The sequence below is a fragment of the Macaca thibetana genome, chromosome 4 (assembly GCF_024542745.1).
Source record: "Macaca thibetana thibetana isolate TM-01 chromosome 4, ASM2454274v1, whole genome shotgun sequence".
Taxonomy (NCBI): Eukaryota; Metazoa; Chordata; class Mammalia; order Primates; family Cercopithecidae; genus Macaca; species Macaca thibetana.
In genome coordinates this window covers 69539638-69561600 of record NC_065581.1, presented here as the reverse complement: position 1 = coordinate 69561600, position 21963 = coordinate 69539638, and the positions used below count along the sequence as shown (strand labels likewise).

Here is a 21963-nt window from a genome sequence, read left to right as displayed (position 1 = left end):
GTTCTCCATTTGATGACCTTTAAAATGAATGTAATAATGAGGACGATTGTTGTAATAAAAAATAATAACAGCAGCAATGACTAGCTGTCACGGGGCAAAGATAGGTGCTAAGAGCCCCATGAGCCATCTTTTCAAATATCCTCAGTACCTCTGTTTCTTTGTGCTGTGATTTTACATCGCTGCCTCAGTTGCATGCCTCCAAAGGCACTTCAGGTGTTTTGTGTTTGTTTGTACGTCAGGAACTACCTCCACAGGAAAAGCTAATTACCAAACTCTAGGCTTCCTTTTCACAAATACTGACTCAATCAACAAGTACTCGAAAATATTGTATCAGGATGAATAAATCGTAGATACATTAATTGAGAAGCAACAGAAAATAGTAAAAGAAGCATTGTTTAGTAGGTCAAATGAAGAAAATGAACTACTGAAAATATTCAGATAAATAGGGAAAAGCTGTAACTATAGCCATAGAATAAGATGAAGCTAAAATAAGAAAAAGACAGGAAAAAACTAATACTTTTTTTTAAAAGGAAAATACTGCAGATGAATTAAGAACTGCTTTCCAGGCAAGAAAACTCAAGGAAAAATTAAGACTGAGGAGAAATAATTGCTATAAAAAATTTAAAATTCATGAAGGTTAATTGATTTATTTAGACTCCCAGTCATAAAATGAAGTGTACTAGGTTCAAAAAAGCAGTTAGGTATAACATCTACACAAAGCATAATAACCAGTATTACGGATTTCTCATCTACCAAGATGTCAAACAAGATGAACAATTCATTGCATAAGCCTATATCAAAATAAGGGGTTTATGGAAAGCAACTTGAATTTAAGTGCTAGCCAAATAAGGGTATATTTTACAAAATCTATTACTGAGATGGTCCCTCAGAAGTCCTGATTGTTTGAACATGGACATATCAAGGATAACATTAAAAGGTGCAATACTCCAGGGCCAGGACCTTCATGAACAGTCAGTGACACTGAGTCTCTTCTGCCCAGAACCCTGAGTGGGGACAGGGGACATGTGTGTGGCAGGAAGGTGGTTGTTGTTGTTGTTGTTGTTTTTGTCTCTTTAGCTGACAAGACTGTGATAAGTTTGAAATCCTGTAATTCATGAAGATTGGTATGAAATTTTGACTATTTTACATCAAATAAATATTTCTTAGACTAATAATAAGCAACTTATTACTCATCATTTAAAGTAGGTTCTTTTCAGCCAAGTGTGGTGGCTGACGCCTGCAATCCCAGCACTTTGGGAGGCTGAGGGGAGCAGATCACCTGAGGTCAAGAGTTTGAGACCAGCCAGGCCAAAAACATGGTGAAATCTCGTCTCTACTAAAAATACAAAAATTAGCCGGGCGTGGTGGCACACGCCTGTAATCCCAGCTACTCAGGAGGCTTAGGCAGGAGAATCACTTGAACCCAGAAGGCAGAGATTGCAATGAGCCGAGATCCCACCACTGTCCTCCAGCCTGGGTGATAGAGTGACACTCTATCTCAAAAGAAATAATAAGAAATAAAATAAAGTAGGTTCTTTACTACAGAAATATCAAGGTATACTTAGGATAAATATGCAGTTTTTAAAAAACCATTCAGAAAACACAAATTTACAATTACAAAGTTTCTAAAATTGAATAAAGCCAAATAAAGAAGCCCAAAGGAGCACAATAATACTGATAGAAGGGTAAAGGATACTCTTCATTTTACATCTGAATATTTTCTAGAAATCATTATCACAATCTTATTTTGATTGCTTCACATTTGTAAACATTACAAAAAATGGGTCAATGAGAACTAACTGCCAGATTTGGGTATGTTCCAGATTTTGAATATGTGCAGAATTGCTACCAGATCAATTAAAAGAAACACAATTTATTATGATTAAGTTGAATTTTACAATTTAATTTCACTTCCTGTTTATTCAAAAGGTTACATTAGCGACTTTGTCAAAACGGCATAGGCATTTTAAATAATATTATTAAAATACTGTGTATTCATTTAAGTCTGTGATGCTTCATTAGTTTTTTTCTATTTTTAACATTTACTAAAATATTGTATAATTCCAAACTTTTCCTATGTCTTATTTCCTTGTATACCACAACACTTTTAAATTTGTATTTTTAAATTAACTATGAGTGTAGTCAATCCATCCTCCAAATTGAAACTAAAATTAACCATAACAATGTTAAAATATTTATTTTTATTAAAATATCACCTCCCAGTCTATTTGCAGTTCTAAAAATTAATCATACCACAAATTTTACAAATAAAAAATAAATTGCTCATATGAGTTATAAAGAAAACTATATAAGATTACAATAGAATATTGTCATACATTTCAGCACAGTTAATACCAAACATTGCAGACCTCTACAATACATTTTTTGAAGTCAGTATTAAGTATTATATTTGCCTGAAGCTATAGATAATACAAGAGTGCGGTAGGGAGACATTTTTAACAATTTTTTTTTAAGAAAGAGTTTAAGACACAACTTTGTCTACAAAAAAATGCTATTTATTTAAAGCACACAAACACACCTTTTAGAAATTGCACTATGGAGGATTATACCCTGATTAAATACCCTGGGATATGTTCCAAACTAATCTAAAGTAGGCCTGTGCAATAACTGATCTTAACAATTTACAGATTTTAAGCAATCACATACAAACTTGATTCAAATACTATTGTGAAGTTACATGACTTTTGAAACACCATGGCACATATCAGAAAATATGAAGGATTGAAAATTGTATTCTGACTTTTTGCTGTAACTGCAATTTTAAGTGTCTTTTCCTCTTAATTCTTAAGCAGTACACTAAACTATTTTATAAAACCCACAGGAATTTTTTACCCAGAGAAATAAAAATTGCAACACTTTCTGCTATACATATACAGAAAATTCCATAGATAAAACCACAAGTTTGGCAGAAAAACTAAAAAGGTATTCGAGTGGAAGAAATATTGAAATATTTACAGAGCTGGAGACACAGAACAAAAGAAATGTATTTCTTGATTTATTCTTGATTATATTACTAAGGTGATTCATGACGAGGTCCAGGATAATTTTTTTCTGGGGGCGGGGATGGAGTTTCACTCCTGTTGCCCAAGCTGAAGTGCAGTGTCATGATCTCATCTCATTGCAACCTCCACCTCCCAGGTTCAAGCGATTCTCTTGCCCCAGCCTACCGAGTAGCTGATTACAGCTGTCCACCACCACCCCGGCTAGTTTTTGTATTTTTAGTAGAGACGGGGTTTCACCATGTTGGCCAGGCTGGTCTCAAATTCCTGACCTCAGGTGATCCACCCTCCTCAGCCTCCCAAAATGCTGGAATAACAGGTGTGAGCCACTGCACCCAACCCAGAATTCTTATATTAACACAAATGTCTTCCTTATAAGAATCCATCTGAGGTATTTAGTATTATAACATAAAGAATAAATATAAGCATGAAGGTTTAAAAAAAGACAGAGATTGTGATTCAATTTTCATTTGATATTTTTACAGATAAATGTTAAGATCGATTTTCAACTAATATAGGATGTTTTTAAAAATTATTATGCTACCATTTTGAAAAACATGAAAAAGAAGATGAGATACTCAATTGCAGTTGCTGCATTTTCTGAATACTTTTACTCATTTTCCTTACTTTCTCTATTCAGTAAGTACTCACTCTAGCAGAAACTAGGGACAAAATTATCAAGGCAATATTTCAACTTTGTTGACAAAAGTAGATGAGATGGTAGAAAACAGTAGATGTCAAAATAAATGAGAATGAGTTCCTTTTGGTTCTGGTAGTGTGAATGTGTATGTGGGTGGGAATGGGTGGGGGTATGTGGGTATGTTCTCTTAGTCTTTTTTTGTTGTTATTGCTATTTCATAAATTTATTTCCCTTTGGAAGTTCATAAAATATGTGGTTTTATGAAAGACAAAAATATGATATAGAATGTTTCTTTTTAATGAGTAAATCACATCCAATACCACTGTCTTACTATTAGCATTTTAATATAATTTTCTATGCAAATTTAAAATAACTGAGATTCCACTGTAACTCTATATCCTATTTATATATTTAATATTATAGCACAAGTATTTTTACTTGTGCTATAGTGATTCTAAACTTTTCTAAAGAATTTTAATATCTACAAAATATTCTATAGAGATGGAATATCACTTACCTAGCCCTTAAACTGCTTATAACCTTTCACATTAACACTGAACTCTGCAGTGAAAAGTGTGTTGATCAAACTTTTTTTCATATTTATGGTCTTTTTTTTAGGATACATTGGAAAAAATCAAATTATTTGGTAAAATTTTAGAACATATTTAAAGCTCCTCTCCTATAATCACTGTGTGGTAATAGCTGGGGCTCTCTGTATAATTTGCAAAATAGCTTCCCAAAAGGGGTGCTAAATTATACCCAAAAGTGACAATATCAATTCTGCACTTTAAAATCTAATGACTTAATAATGCCCCAACCCTATACTCTTACAGATGTTTCAAATTTGAAATAATATAGTGAGATTCATTTAGATAATACAATCATAAGCCACACAGCAAAAAGGAACCTCAAGGAAGGGAGATAACAATGAATTTCTAGAAGCTGCTAAGTGTATGCATGGAAAAGAGTGGTAAGTGAAACAAAATGGAGGAAGCTGTAGCTCAAATCACAGATGGAGGAGGGCCGTAACCAAGAATGGAGCTGATCTTCTCTGCAGAACCCACGAGAAGATCTAGGTTAGATGGCAGATACTATGGCAGGAGAGAAGTGAGAAATAGAATTAAAACAGATGACTATTTGTCTTTTTTTTTTTTTTAAAGTTTATTTTCCATATGCAGAATGACCACTTTCTCACAAATTTGAAACAGACAGGTGTTGCTGACCTGCAAAGAGCCTTTCTCATTCTGGCAGGTAGATTTTCTCTATCCTAATGGCTGGTTCTCCAGTTGTTCACTCAAAAACACCTCCCACATATGCATACACAAACACACACCCCAATCATCCATTCTCATGCCTCGTTTTTGTTTATTCCCCTATATATGGCTAATCAAGGAACACTAAACTATTAAAATAAAAACTATAACATTGAAGAGAAAGGCTAAAATCAACATAGATAAGAATTAATGTTAGAAGAGTAAGAGATAATTCCAGGAAATACCTTAAAGAAACCTTAAAATAACCTCTACTTAGTGTTCAGATGTCAAAATTAAAAGAGCTTTTAAAATTAATGGTAAAATTATCTCAATAAAAGAAGGATTTAATGTTGCGGGAAGTCAGGGATCCCCTAACGGAGGGACCAGCTGAAGCCACGGCAGAAGAACATAAACTGTGAAGATTTCATGGACATTTATTAGTTCCCCAAATTAATACTTTCATAATTTCTTATGCCTGTCTTTAGTGCAGTCTCTGAACATAAATTGTGAAGATTTCATGGACACTTATCACTTCTCCAATCAATACCCCTGTGATTTCCTATGCCTGTCTTTACTTTAATCTCTTAATGCTGTCATCTTCTTCGTAAACTGAGGAGGATGTGTGTCACCTCAGGACCCTGTGATGATTGCATCAGCTGCACAAATTTTTTGTAGAGCATGTGTGTTTGAACAATATGAAATCTAGGCATCTTGAAAAAAGAACAGGAAAACAGCAATGTTCAGGGAACACCAGAGATAAGACTTCTGGCCGCCGGTGAGACGGACAGAACAGAGCCATATTTCTCCTCTTTCAAAAGCAAATAGGAGAAATATCGCTGAATTCTTTTTCTCAGCAAGGAACATTCCTGAGAAAGAGAATGCACCCTGAGGGTAGGTTTATAGACGGCCCCCTTAAGGCGTGCCATCTTTTATGGTCGAAGCCAAATGGATGAAATAAGCCCCGGTCTCCTATAGCACTCCCAGGCTTATTAGGAGAAGGACAATTCCCACCTAATAAATTTTGGTCAGACAGGTTGTCTGCTCTCAAACCCTGTTTCCTGATAAGATGTTACAATGACAATGCATGCCTGAAACTTCATTAGCAATTTTAATTTCTCCCCATCCTGTGGTCCTATGATCTCACCCTGCCTCCACTTGCTTTGTGATATTTTATTACCTTGTGAAGTATGTGATCTCTGTGACCCACACCCTATTCATGCACTCCCTCCCCTTTTGAAAATCGCTAATAAAAACTTGCTGGTTTTACGGCTCAGGAAACATCACGGATCCTGCTGACACGTGATGTCTACCCCGGACCCCCAGCTTTAAATTTCTCTCTCTTGTACTCTTTCCCTTTATTTCTCAAACCAGCCAAGACACCTAGGAAATAGAAAAGGACCCACGTAACCATCGGCAGTGGGTTCTCCCAATAATTTAAAAGAAAGGATATATGAAAAACCAAGAGATAAAACACATGAGATAAAATGTTAGAGAGAGAAAACATGAAATAAAAAACATGAGATAAAATAAGAGTTCTAGAAAAAAAAGAACAAAATATGGAGGGGAATAAAGTTGCAAAAATAATAGAAGACAAATTCCCAGAATGGACAAGTCATTGCATATTAATACAATGAATGGAAAAAGAAACTACCAAGATAAAAATCATTATGAAATTTCCACATAACAAAGCTAAAGAAAATATACTAAAAGTTTCCAGAAAGCAAAGGCTGGGTCCTAGAGAAAGGAATAGGAAATAGAATGGTATCAGAATTCCCATCAGCAATACTGGATGTTTGAAGACAAGGGAGAAATACTATCAATAGTCTTCGGGAAAATGATAGGGGTCCTGAAATTTTATATATAGGTAAACCATCAAGTATAAGGCAGTTTAAGAAATTTTCAGAATTTGGAAGAACTTGGAAAATTTACCACTCACATATCCTTGTTAGCAAAACAAAGTCTACCAAGAAAGAGGAAATCCAGGAAGCAAATGGTTTTCACAGAAGAGCAAGTGTTAAGGGACGTCCCAGGATGAAGAGCCCTCTTTGAAACCCTAGAGAGAAATTTCGAGCAGGAGAATGGACTCTAGAATGAGGATTCTGGGAGCAAAAATTAAATAAACCAGAAGACAACAGCAACAACACAAAAGGCAAATTGATCAAATGCATAGTGCGATTTTGAACACAAAACAAATGAAACAAAAACTTCATAGGATAAAGGAATTAGCTAAAGGGAGGACTCATTTGTATTTGAAGCTAAGAACATTTCCCATCAAGTAGGACAGTGGTCATGATATCCGACCCATAAAATATGAAGCATAATCTGAATTCGCTGCTTGGCTCTATGGTTAATAATAATTGTGTTAAGCTGCAGAAGTTAACCATAGAAGAAACAAAATAGAGATTCTGGGTGGAAGGACACAGGAGTGTCCAAATGACATCTCTGTGCTTCGGTATCTTCCTTTATTTTTATATGTCATTGCAATACTATATGAGCTGTGAAGAGTTGATTAGTCCAAATATAAATGCTTAATAGTGCCTTGTCACTCATGAATAGAAAAAGTTTGGGAAGAATAGTCAAAAGACTTTTGCTCTTTATTATAAGCCTTCTATTTCATCTTTTATCCACATATACACAGTTACATAGTTATATGTAGTATTACATATATATTTATCTTTTAACATATTCATAATATGATAAAAAATATATTTTTTGGATCATTTACCATTTATTGATTACTTTATCATTTTTTATTCATTTAAGTTGTACCATTAAGGTAAACATTTTGTTTAGAATATTTTCCATGTTTGTTAGCATGTAAACTAATCAGGTTTTTGTGTATTTATCAATTAAATTCGTAGTATTTCTTACCATTTTTAATTGATTTATTAACTCCCTGATACAGTTTTTTTTTTTTTTTTTTAATTTTGTTACTTGCCATATTGGTTACTTTCTGTTATCATAAAGATGATTTTCATTTTATATCATCTATTATTCTCTTCCTTTGCAATCCTTCTGTTGTACTTTAGCTCAGAAAGTGCTTTCATAAATATTCACTTTTATTTTCATTGACTATTTATATGGTTGAACATTTTACATTGTCTTTCTTGATCTCTCAGAATCTATTTTGAGGTATACCAAGAGTTAGGGAACTACACTGATTTCTTTTCATAGATAACCGTCACAACATGTTTACTGAAGGATACTTCATTTCACTATTAACCTGCAAAGAACAGTGATCTCTAGAGTTAAACTGCCTAGGTTCTCATCTCAGGTCCATCTGTCAATCCACTTACTTGCAATTTGCTCAAGCCAACTTTCGTATCCTCCCAAAGATTCATTGCCATCATCTCTAGACAGGGGGTAATAATAGTTTTTATCTCACTGAGTTGTTTTGAGAATTAAATGAGATAATACATCTAAATTGCTTAGCATAGTTCCTGAAATATAGTAAGCAAGCATTATCAGCATTATAATGGTTATTTTATCATTATCAAAAAGGTTCGGGGCGACTATCAGATTCATACGATATCTTACTGAAAATTATTTCTTCCCATGGAGGGGTGTGTGTGTATATATATATACACATGTATGTATTACATATATATATTTATTGTATATATTATATATGTATGTATATGTATTATATATAAATATATTATATATATAAATTCAATAATATGAATTACATTATTTTAAATCTCTACATTTTAAAGTTGATTTTACACACTATCTAATGGTCTGTCACTCACTTCTCTTGTTTCTGTAAATGACTAAAATTTTTATGACCTTGATTCTGTGTAGGTAATGGCAGGTAAAAGGCAGCAATGAATACTGAATCATGGTTAAGGAGCAGCCCTTGGAAGTAGAATATATGGGCCTGAATCCTTATATGCTGACATTCTCATTATCCTACCTAGGACAGATTATATCATCTCTCTGTGCTTCAGTATTGTCATTTATAAAGCAGGGAGAATAATAATAATGATTTCATAGACTCTATGTTAGGACTGAGTTATACAAAACCATGTTTGACACATAGTAAATATTCAATAATATTTTTATTAGCATCATACAACATTTATTGCTGATGTGTCTTCAAACTTCAGGTAAATAAATATTATTTTATTTTGCAATATAAAGTGCTACACACAGTACATATTTTTGATTTCAACAAATATTTTAGGTGCCTGTTATGTGTTAGGCATTGTTTTAGGTGCTAGGGATGCAGCACTGAAAAAAATAGACAAAAATTCTCCTCAAGGAGTTTATGTTCTAGTGAAAAAAGACAGACAGAAACAAAACATAATGGTAGGCCGGGCGCTGTGGCTCATCTCAGCACTTTGGAAGGCTGAGGTGGGTGGACCATGAGGTCAGGAGTTCGAGACCAGCCTGGCCAACATAGTGAAACCCTATCTCTACTAAAAATACAAAAAATTAGCCAGGCGTGGTGGTGGGCACCTGTAATCCCAGCTACTCAGGAGGCTAAGGCTGGATCATCACTTGAACCTGGGAGGTGGAGGTTGCAGTGAGCCAAGATCACACCACTGCACGCCAGCCTGGGCAACAGTGTAAGACTCTGACTCAAAAAAAAGACCCAAAAAACCATAAAAAACCCATAATGGTAAACATATGTGGTATTATAGATGATGATAAGTACTGAGGAATAAATGCAAAAGAAAAAGGCATTGGGCACTCTGAGTGGTGGTAGAATACAATATAAAATTGGCTAGTCAAAGAAAACTTCACTGAGAAAGTGATACTTGAGTAAGAGTAAGCTATGCAGGTATCTGGAGGAAAGCATCTCAGGCTGTAAAAGCAACAAATAAAAAGGACTTTGTGGAGCTTATACCTGGTGGTTTCAAAGCACAGGTGGAGCCGAGTAAGTGAAGGTTCAGGTCGTATAAGATGTGTTCAGTAGAGTAAGGAGCCAGACGCAGTAGGTCTTTGTGGACTATAGCAATGACTTTGACTTTTATGATGAGTAATGGGGAGCCATTGGAAGATTCTGAGCAGAGAAGTCATCTCATACATCTTTTGTTTTTGAGACAGGGTCTCACTCTGTCACATAGGCTGGAGTGCAGTGGCACCATCACAGCTCACTGCAGTCTCAACCTCCTTGGCTTAGGTGATCCACCCGCCTCTGCCTCCCAAGTAGCTGAGACTACAGGCAAGCACCACCATGCTCAGCTAATTTTTCTGGGTTTTTTGTTTGTTTGTTTGTTTGTTTGTTTGTGTTTTTTGGTAGAGACAGGCTTTCGCCATGTTGCCCAGGCTGGTCTTGAACTCCTGAGCTCAAGCAATCTGCCCGCCTTGGCCTCCGAAAGTGCTGCAATTAGAGGCATGTGCCACCATGCCCAGATATAACTTGGCTTTTAATAGGATCTCTTTGGTTGTTGATTGAGAATAAAATATAGGGAATCAATTATGGAATATTTGTGACTTGAATTCTATTACTGCAATTTTTGCTCTCTTTTAGCTCATCTTTACCAGATGTGTTCTCTCATTCCTTTAGTTTATCTTTTTGTGTTACTTTGTTGGAGGTGTTACCTCTGATACACAAGGCTGAAATGTATTTTGGATCCAACTGATAATTTTTGTGTTATGATAGCACCTGAATATGCAGCAATTCCTACTTCCCTGTCTTATCTCAGGTCCTCCATTCATCAAAAGTAAATGCATAGACTCATGCACTGAATTTCATTTTCTGCTGATTTCCACTTATCATTGACTCCTTTATTTTCCTTAGTCTTCAATCTCATCTTCTCTACTACTCCTTTCCTCTTGGCATATAACCACAAAAGTACACAAAATAATCAAGACTTTTCTTCCAGTAATAACAAATTGAGCCTCCTCTTTCTCGTCACTTTTTTCATTATCCTCCTTAAAACTAAGCCACTTGTTAAAGTAACCTAAACTCATAGCCTGTCAACTTTCTCACACCTCATTAAATCCCACCATCTTGAAATCTGACTCATCCCTACAATTACACTTTTCCTCCAATGACATTAGTGATCCCTTCCATAGTGCCAATTCTACTTAGCGCAACTTTTTAACTCTCCTCTTAATAAGCTCTTTGAGTATTTGTAATTCCTAACCACCCCTCATTTTTAGTTTCTAAAATTCAGTGACAATTTTCTTCTCTGGTCTTCTTCCTATTTATATCACCTCATATTCCTGGCTAAAATCTTCCTTCTTTACTCTTTTATTAAATGTTGATGTTACACAGGACTCAATTCTTGCTCTTCTACAGTTGTTACTTAAATAGGCTTCATGAAAGATGTGAAGTTTTCCAAACATTTTGATTTCAAGCCCTGTGAAAAACTATTTTTGAGAAGGCTTATACAATAAATATTTGTGTAATGCATTATGCATGCATGCCTATTAGAATAACACTGCATTTGCATTATAAAACATGCAGAAGTAGAAATTAAAATAAGATAAAAATATCAATAGTATATCAATTTTATCTTGTATCCAAAAAGAATAGCTTGCACTATAAACTGCTGATTCTAAAATCATAATTTCTAGCTCAGACACATTTACAAATATCCAAATCCATTTATCTTCTTATTTACTATATATGGCCACTTAAATGTTACACAGGAGCCTCAAACTTAAAATATACAAAACAGAAATGATTATGCTTCTCAAAAACTTTCTTGTCCAGTACTTCTTGTTTTAGTTAACAGTACCACCATCTGCAGAGTAACCTGATATGTTGATCAAAAATTGATCTTAGCCTACTGTTGTTACAGTAGACAGACATGAGCAGGGCAGGAGAGGGCTCCCCGCCACCACCAGGAATGTCAGGCGACTATCAGATGATGGTCGGGCAAAGTTGTTAATTGTCTCTCTAAAATAATAATTGATCTCAGCTGGCAACAGGAAAAGGCAGTCTCCCAATAAAAAAACAAAACAAAACAAAACAAAACAAAAAAAAAACCCTGACACTAGTGATCAGCAGCTTCCCAGTAAGATCTCAGGAGTTGGGTGAGTGGGCTCAAGCACGTGCACTGTGAGACAAAATGACAGAGTTTAACTGGTATATGACCTTCCTCTAGGAATGCTAGACTGGTAAAGGAAGAAAAACTCAAGTGAGCATTGCATATAATTCCAGTAAACACACTGTGCATGCTCCCCTCCCAAGTGTTAGCATGCCACTGCACATGTGGACAGCTCACCCCAAACAAATAATCAGGAAAGAAGGGACGCAAAACCTTAGAAGTATGCCAACATATAAAACCCCAGTCCAAACGTCAAACCGTGCATTCGATCTCACAAGTCACTTTCTTGATCCTCTTCCAAGTATACTTTCCTTTCATTTCTGCTCCAACGCTTTTAAATAAACTTTCACTCTTGCTATAAAACTTGCCTTAGTCTCTTCATCTGCCTTATGCCTTTCACTCAAATTCTTTCATCTAAGAAGGCAAGAATTGAGGTTGCTGCACACTCATAAGGATTTGCCACTGCTAACACCCTCTCCCCAATCCTTCATCAAATCTTCTTAATTCTGATTCTGGAACATAATGACTCAAATTTATTCCCTCATGTCTATCCCCATTGTACTGCCTTATTTGGGCCATCATCTCTAACAGCAAGTATTGCCATAACTAATATCCTAATTGATGTTTTTGCCTTTTTTATTGCTCCTGCAATAAATTATCCATACCATTTCCAGATCTTTCAAAATTTTAAATTGCCAAAAATCACATAAAGAGGAAAATAATAAATATTAGAGTGAAAATAAATGAAATATAAACTGAAAACCAATAAAACCTAGAGAAAATCAATGTACCCAGAAATTTGCTCGCTAAAGGGATTAATAAAATTGATAAACATCCCACAGCACTGGTCAAGAAAAATAACAGAAAATATGATTACCCAAAGAAAGGACAGCACTACAGAGCCTAGAATTATTAAAAATACAAATAAGAGAATATTATGAACAACTGTATGTCAATAAATTCAGTAACATGAATAGAGAAATTTCTCAAAAACTCGAACTACAACAACTGACACAAAAAAGAAATAGAAAACCTGAATAGTCCTTTAGCTATTAAAGAAGTTGAGTTAATAATTGAAAGCCAATTTATAATGAAAATGCCAGAACAAAATATCTTCACTGGCAAATTCCTTAAAACCTATTTAAAGAGCAAATGATATCAATCTTACATGAAGTTTAATATTTAAAAAGAGTGAGGAGAACCATGCTCACTTCTGAACTCACTGTATCAGATCAGCTTAGCCTTAATACTAAAGTCCTGACACAACAAACTTTTGAAAATGATTAAAAATTAAAAACCAATGTCTCTCAAACAGGGAAGCAAAAACATTTAAGAAAAAAATTATCAAACCTAATACAGTACTATATAACCACATAAAAACATTATTACAAAGTGAGATTTATCCTAGCAATGCAAAATATATATATATACACATATATGCAAAATAAATATATATTTTATATTATAAAATATATATGTGTATGTGTGTATAAATACATATTTAAGAAAAAGTATTTGACAAAATCCAACACTTTTAATGAGAAAAATGCTCAGCAAACTGATATAAAAAAGATTTCAGAATAATTCCTCAGTATGATAAAGTACTCATCAAAAAACATACCACTAACAGTACATGCAAGGATAGAAGGCAAATGTTCTCTACTAAAGATCAGGAACAAGGCAAATATATATACTTTTTAAACCTCTATACACCATTGTAATAGAGATCATAATAAATATAATCAATCAATAAAAATAAGATTAAAAATGAAAAAGTAAAACTATCTTGCAGAAGTTATGATAGTATATGTAGAAAATCCTAAAAAAATCTACAAAACACTATTGAGACTAATAAATTAGTTTAGGGCCAGGCACGGTGGCTCATGCCTGTAATCCCAGCATTTTGGGAGGCTGAGGTGGGCAGATCACTTGAGACCATACTGGCTAACACAGTGAAGCCTCGTAAAAATACAGGAAAGAATAAACAGCAACAGTTAGTAAATATAAATGAATACTGATGATAAACAAGCATAATTTAAAATAGTTGTCAGAATAAATCACACAATAATAACATAAAAGATTTGTGGGGATAAACTATGTTAATGTGGAATGAGGTTCTTATATTGTGGTAAATATGTTAGTATATACAAAGCATTAATAACCTAAGATTTTATGAATATCAAAATAATAGCAAAAGAGTGTATTACTGGCAAGATAATGAAAAGATAGATGCTAATATAACTAATCCAAAAGAAGGTAATAAAATGGGAAATGGGAAATATAAAGGAAGATGTCAAATTTCAATACAAATACAGTGCCACCTACAGTATGTAAGAAAATTAAATCTTCCCATTCAAACAATCATCACAATGGACTTTGTACACCACCTAAGCCAGTGATTTGCTAATTAGAAGAAAAACTACTATAGCTTAAGGATTCAGAAAGATAGACTAAAAGAAATACTATACAAACACTAAATAGAAGAAAGCTAGTATGGTTATAATAACGATAACATAGCCATCACACAAAGTAGACTTGATGCAGTAAACCTTACTAGAGATGAAAAGGAGCATTTAATTATGATGAAAAATTACTTCACCGAAAAGACACACAACTCTAATTTCATATGCAGTAACAACATAGTCTCAACCTATATAAACTTAAATTTAAAAATAGGCAAATCACAAATATAGTGGGAGACAAACACATCTGTGACAGAACATAAAGAATAAAAACAGCAAGGATATAGAAGAGTTGGAAAAATTTGATCTCACTGACACATATAAAAAGAGCTGTGCTTGTTAACTACAGAATAAGAAGTGTAAATATGTTGTTCTACAAATGCTCTATATATTTGATGCAGTCTGCCCCCCAGACACCTGACACATAAATCCCAAAAAGGTTTTCGAGAATTGTATAAAGAGAATCTAAAATTATCATGAACATTCTGAAGACAAAGAAGAACCAAAACAATCTTGAAAGAGAAAAATTTAAGAGACTTATACTGTTTTTTATTCCAGCATTCCAAAGTACAGACAGATTGCTTTTTTAAGTATCAGTGCTACTAGACCAATCACAGTTATTTCTATATTATTTAGGTAGATGACTATTATCTGCTCTAAAAGAAATTAATATAAGATACCTATACATGATTACATGTTGGATTATCTGGTAGTCTTATATTCATGTACTTTAACTTTTTCCGTAAATGTCAATTAATAAAATGTTTAACTACATGTGGATAAATGCTTTCGCATTTGTAAGAATTTTCTAATTAATCCATTTGCATTTTTTCTAAGCTTTATTGAACTGTAATTGACAAATAAAATTATATATATTTGAGATATGCAAACATTGTACATAAACATTGTAAAATGATTACCACAATCAAGGTAATCAACATATCCATTACCTCAAGTAGTAGTAGTTATCTTTTCTCTGCCTGTGTGGGGAGGTAGAACACTTAAGATCTATTCTCTTATCAGATTTCAAGTATACAATACACTATTATTCAGTACAGTCAACATGCTGTATTTTAGGCAGCCAGACCTATTGATCATAACTCAAAGATAGTACCCTTTTACTTACTTCTCTCCATTTCCTTCATCCCCCCAGGCCCTGCCTAGCAATCATTCTTCTGGTTTCTATGAGTTCAACTTATTCAGATTCCATATACAAGTGATAAGTAGTATTTTTCTTTCTGTGCCTAGCTTATTTTACTCAACATGATATCCTCCAGGTTCATCCAGGTTGTCACAAATAATAGGAATTCCTTCTTTTTTAAGGCCGAATAATACTACATTGTATGTTTTTATCATATTTTGTTCATTCATCTGTGAATGCACATTTAGGTTGTTGCCACTTCTTGGTTATTGTGAATAACACCACAATGAACATGGAAGTGCAGATATCTCTTCAAAATATTGATCTCATTTGCTCTTGATGTATACCCAGAAGTGGGATTGCTGGATCATATAGTAGTTCTATTTATAATTTTCTGAGGGAACTCCATACTGTTTTCCATAGTGGCTATGTCAATTTATATTCCTACCAACAGTGTATAAGGGTTACTTTTTCTCCACATCCTCACCAATATTTGTTATCTTCTAACATTTTGATAATAGGTGTGAGGTGATATCTCATGGTGGTTGTAGTTTGCATTTCCCTGATGATTAGTGATGTTGAGCCCCTACTGATATACCTGTGGGGCAGTGATATGGTTTGGCTCTGTGTCCCCACCCAAATCTCATCTTGAGTTGTAACTCCCATAATTCCCACATGTCATGGGAGGAACCTGGTGGGAGGTGATTGAATTACGGGGGCAGATCTATCCTGAGCTGTTCTCGTGATAGTGAATGAGCCTCACTAGATCTGATTAATGGGAGTTTGCCTGCACAAGCACCCTCTTTGCCTGCTGCCATCCATGTAAGACATGATTCGCTGCTCCTTGCCTTCCACCATGATTGTGGGGCTTCCCCAGCCACATGGAACTCTAAGTCCAATTAAACCTCCTTCTTTTGTAAATTGCCCAGTCTTGGGTATGTTTTTATCAGCAGCGTGAAAATGGACTAATAGAGTAAATTGGTACTGAGAATGGGGTGTTGCTGAAAAGACACCTGAAAATGTGGAAGCAACTTTGGAACTGGGTAACAGGCAGAGGTTGGAACAGTTTGGAGGGCTCAGAGAGATGACTTAGGGTATCTGGGGGAAGAAATTTCTAAGCAGCAAAGCATTCCAGAGGTAACTTGGGTGCTGTTAAAGATGTTCAATTTTATAAGGAAAGCAGAGCATAAAAGTTTGAAAAATGTGCAGCCTGACAATGTGATAGAAAAGGATTAATCCCCAAGACAATGAGAAAAATGTCTCCAGGGCATGTTAGAGGCCTTCACAGCAGCCCCTCCCACCACAGGCCTGGAGGCCTAGGAGAAAATGGTTTCCTGGCGAACCAGCTCTCTAAGCAAGATGCTTATTTTTAGTGTCAGCAGCAAGATTCTTGGGGCGCCCATGAGAGGGTTAAGGGGTGTCAACATGAGAGCAGTTCATTGTCAGGCTTCCTGATAGAATCCATGGAGTGGTAAGTAGAGCCCACAGCCTCTCTTCCTGCTCCCAGACTCTCTCAACCATTCGGCTATGATGATTACCTCAGTAATCTGGGTGAGGCAAGAAAGAAGTATGCCTCCAGGGCAGCATCCTGCTCAGCAGAAGGAGTCAGGAGTTCAAGCACTATGTTCTCATTTTTCCCCATGGGATACATAGTGTGCTAAAAGTCTCTCTTAGAACTGAGCTGTGCCACCTTGAGGAAAGTGGGATACAAGACGTGAAACTGTTCTTCTTATCCTCTTTGATGTTTCTATTCTTAAATTTCTTGCTTTGATGATGTGCTGGAACTTCAGTGAACTCCTAGATTCTCACAAATGTACTCTTATCTGTGGGTAGTTGTCAAAGTTGATACTTGCACAGGGGCATGATGATAGAAAGAGTCTAGTCTCTCATCTTGCTGATATTACTCATTCAATTCAACAGGTTGTTCTCATTTGTTAACTTCTCATATTATGTTTTGACACATTTTTGCCTTTACATTAGTCTTTAGATTTTTTGCTATTTTGGTCATTATTTTAATCTCTAATAAACTGCAATTCCTTGACAGGTGAATCTTTTTCCTTTTGTTTTATCAAACATCATATGTCCTAGGCATAACTAATGCCATGTATTTTATAATTACACAATCAATACATCCATCTATCAGTCAGTTGTCTGCAAGAATAGCAACATAGTCCTTCATAGAAGGAGCCAAAAAACTCAAGCAAAAGATAAAATGGAAAGATTTTGCTGTCTGTAAAACACATAACTTTTTCCACAAGTAATTATTCTCCTAGCATGCAAATTTGTAGCTATTTCATATACAGCTATTCCATATATCCTGTCTGTGTGTGTGCGTGCTTGTGTGTTTTTTTTCTCTTTCCAGGAATCAAGAACTCTGCTAAGCAGAGACATTATGAAGTAGTATAATTATTTGCATATTCAAGATAATAATTATGTTCCTTCATTAGGTAAGAGTTATGTTCTCAATAGTATCTCCTTCTGCATTTTTATACCTAGTTAGCAGGCAAAGATGTTCTATTTTTTCATGCCTTATACATTTCAATATTTTGTACACTTTTTAGCATTTTAAACTATAAAAAGAGTTTAGCATTACAACCACCTATACAAAGAAACAAATAAATGCAGCTGTTTGTTATACTCATCAGATTTTTCAAAATATTTAAGAAGATACCAGTATGAACGGGCAGACCCAATCAAATTAGGTCTTCTTCCACAGCCCCTCCTCCAAATGTTTTCTAAAGTTCCTCTGGAATATTCTCCCTTGGTGCAGTAAGTACACAAATTTTGTTTCACTGCAAGTATACTGGGGGTAGTTTTATCTGATTATTATATAATGCAGTAATGTCCATTTTTATTTCATTGCATAATTTATTGTAAAAAAAACTATAGATTATTTACTTCAGTATTTTTAGAACTAATAGAGATTAGAACATGGCCATGTAAACATTTTACTTATTTTATACTAGAAAATGATATATTATTGTGGTTCTTACAAACTTAGAGATTTTTAAAAGTCTTAGGCTTGTTTAAGGTTTAAAATATTTGACCAAAATAGAAAGTAGTTCTTTCAAATGTCAAGGGTTTGCTCTATACTGAAAAAACAAAAAATCTCCTTACTGGTTGCTTTAGAAATTCCTGATTCAGGTCTAGAATTTAAAGATGAAAAAAATCAACTAGTCCAACTCCCTTATTTTGAATATAACTGAATTGATTCAGAAGTGTCATAAATTGTCCATGGTCTCACATGCAATTCGTTATGAGGTTTATTGGAGGACATAAGGGGAATATATAATATATTCTTTCCTCCTAATGTAAGGTTTCACTTGTGCCAGAATCTCCTGAAGTGCTGTGATAATATCAAACACATGCAAGCACATATTTACAAGCACATGCATATACATTGTAGATATACACTGCACAAGAACACTGGAAAAATCTGTAGTATAAATCCAAAGTTGGTGATACAGTTGGAGAACAGAACCATAAAAAATGCCTTAAAGATGTCAGAAAAGCAGGCAGATGATTTCACAAAGAGCTGCATAGCATAGTGGCTAAGAGTCACCTCTGTCACTTAACCAGTCTGTGATCCTAGACAAGCTACCCAACTGTTCTCTGCTTCAGTTTTCTTGTCTGTACAATAGGCATAGTGATAGTACCTCTCCCATAGGGGTGTTGTAAGAGTTAAATTAGCATTTGTGAAGTGCTTGGAATAATGTGTAGCACATAGTAAGTGCTATAAAAATGTTGGTTAAGAAAATGAAATATGGCATTTAAAAATGAGTATTTTGCATCCAACCCATGTGACATAGTTTGGATGTTTGTTCCCTCCAAATCTCATAGTGATATGTAATCCCTAATACTTGAGGTGGGATCGTGGGGGAGAATCCCTCAGTAATGCCTTGGTGCCATTCTCATGGTAATCAGTGAGTCCTCCTTATGAGTTCATGGGACAGCTCTTTTAAAAGAGGGTGGCACCTCTCCCATCTGTCTTTGTTCCCAATCTGGCCATGTGCTACACTGGCTCCTCCTTTGCCTTCTACCATGTTTGGAATTTCCTGAGGCCCTCTACAGAAGTGGATACTGACCACACTTCCTGTACATCCTGCAGAACTGTAAGCCAATTAAACTTCTTTTCCTTACAAATGACCTAGCCTCAGGTATTTCATTATAGCAACACAAAAACTAACACACCATGCTATCCTTTCTTAAAGTAAAATGTCCTGCCCTATATGCAATGACATGTTTCAGGAAAAGACAGAGAGAGAGAGACAGATAGAGAGAGATGTATGATACTCCTTTTTTTGGTTAAGAAGAACAAAGAATTAGTGATAAGAGCTCCTACTGTATTGGCAAGGATTAGCATCTGATATGAGGAAGAACTTATTGACAATACAAGATGCCAAATACAGCTCAGAAAATAAGGACTGCAAGTTTTTCTTCCCTATCAGAGTATTTTTAGTTCACTAATATGAGTAGGCTGTAATGAGGAAGCTATAGAAAAATCAGAAAACCTCTCAATATTTCTTCTTTATAATTTTAAGACTCAGATATCACATCTTTAGACTTTAATCCTGATTCAGCTGGTTACAGTTTCCATTAAAATAGAATATATGTCTTTCCAACTTTTGTTAATTGCTTTCAGAAACCCTAACCAAAAATGATTTCAAATGCATTTATGACTGTCGCCATGATCCATCTAAACCAAATATAACAAAAATTCTGTCTGCAATTATTACATTCCTCAAGGTTAAAAAGCAGAAAAAGACATCAAATTGCAACAATATAATCTGGAACCTGTGGCCCTTCACCTTCAAGCAGATGTCCTTAATTTGAGGAAAAGAGCATGAGGGGAACCCTGAAAGGTAGAATGGAAAGGAAAACAAAAAGTCAGACTTAGGGGAATGAGACATGTGAAAAGTAATGAGCAAACAAAAGGAACAGGCAATTACTATTGCATATTCGTTTGTTTCAGTTCCTACAAAACTAGTTTGTGACATTAGATCACATGTAAGGTGACACATTTCTGGCTATACTAGCTTGAGAGATTTCTGCACAATAACCTGTATCTATGATTAATGAGGACAATGGGGTCAAATATTCTCGAATATTTTTCCTCACAAATATGAGAAAAAGTCTTCACAACGCATATTTCAATGTCCTCAATATCGCATGTCCTGATAATAGTGGCAGGAGGCAGACAAATCCTAAACAGATAGGGGTGGGTCCCTGGTGAAACCCCACCTTCAAGCCAAAAGACAGTTTAAAGTCTGAAAGCCAAAATACAAGTGAAATCCACAGACCAAATTGAGAACCTCTCTTCTCATTTGGTGCTTTCTTCCAATTGATCCTCACCCTTCACATATTTTACATATACCTACCCTTCCATAACTGGTTTTTTTACACTGTCATGCCCACTTTTGACTGGCCTTTTTTTAGCCTTTTTTTTGCATACTCACAAACCAATCAGCATGCCCTCCCCATTCTGAGTCCATAAAAGCCCCAGGCCCAGCCACACTGAGAGAAACCACCCAACTTTAGATGGGGGACCACCCTCACATCCCCTCTCTGCTGAAAGCTGTTCTGTCATGAAATAAAATTCCTCTCCACCCTCCTCACCTTTCGATTGTCAGTGTAACCTCATTCTTCTTGCATGTAGAAAAAGAACTTGGGAACCACTGACCATGAGTATGAGCTGTAAAACAGGCAGGCTAGGGCATGCTCAGCCACAGGCTGAGAACGGACCCCTGGTGAGCACAGAATCCAGGCTGGTTGCGCAAGGCAGGTGTGGCCCAGTGGGCCGAGTGAATGAGACACATCCTGCAGCAGCCCTAGGGCCAAGCAAGGCTTGAACAAGGATGTCACTGGCTGTGGAAGCCCCCAACTACCAAACTGAATAAGAAAAATCCTGCATCATTCCTAGGGGCTCATCCAGGATTGTCAGAGGGTGAGTGAATGTGGGCATACGATTCTTCACTTTTTTCCCAAGACTTTTTGTCCTCAGACTTTTTTCTGAAGGTAGATAAGCACTGTACCTCCAATTAGGCTGTTAAAAGTGAATGGCATGGCTAGAGAAGACAGGATGAGGGCATGGCCCTGCCACCACCTCTCACCCCCATCACTCTCAGGCATAAGGAATCTACCCTAAGACATTTTGTCATTCACAAACAATTGTTGTCTTGTTTTAACCCCCTTCTAAAGATGATTTATAATCAGCTATAGGACTTTGACAAGTCATAAAGTGCAGGTTTCTGATAACTGTAGATATTGTGACATTAGAATAGAGGAAAAATGTTCAGGTCTCATGAATGTCATGCAGAACAAGAATTAACTGAATGAACTAAACTAATAAAGGACTGAAGCAATCATTTTTTATTTTTTGCTTAAAATGTTGCTGATCCTTTGTTCTTCAGAGTCCAGAAAATTTCTATTTTGAGCTATTT

The 21963-nt window shown here is 35.4% G+C and overlaps 1 protein-coding gene across 1 annotated transcript in view; it reads right to left on the bottom strand.

The window, feature by feature from the left end:
* RIMS1 (regulating synaptic membrane exocytosis 1) overlaps positions 1-21963 on the bottom strand; it is a 914410-nt gene that overhangs the window by 226039 nt on the left and 666408 nt on the right. The window lies entirely within an intron of this gene.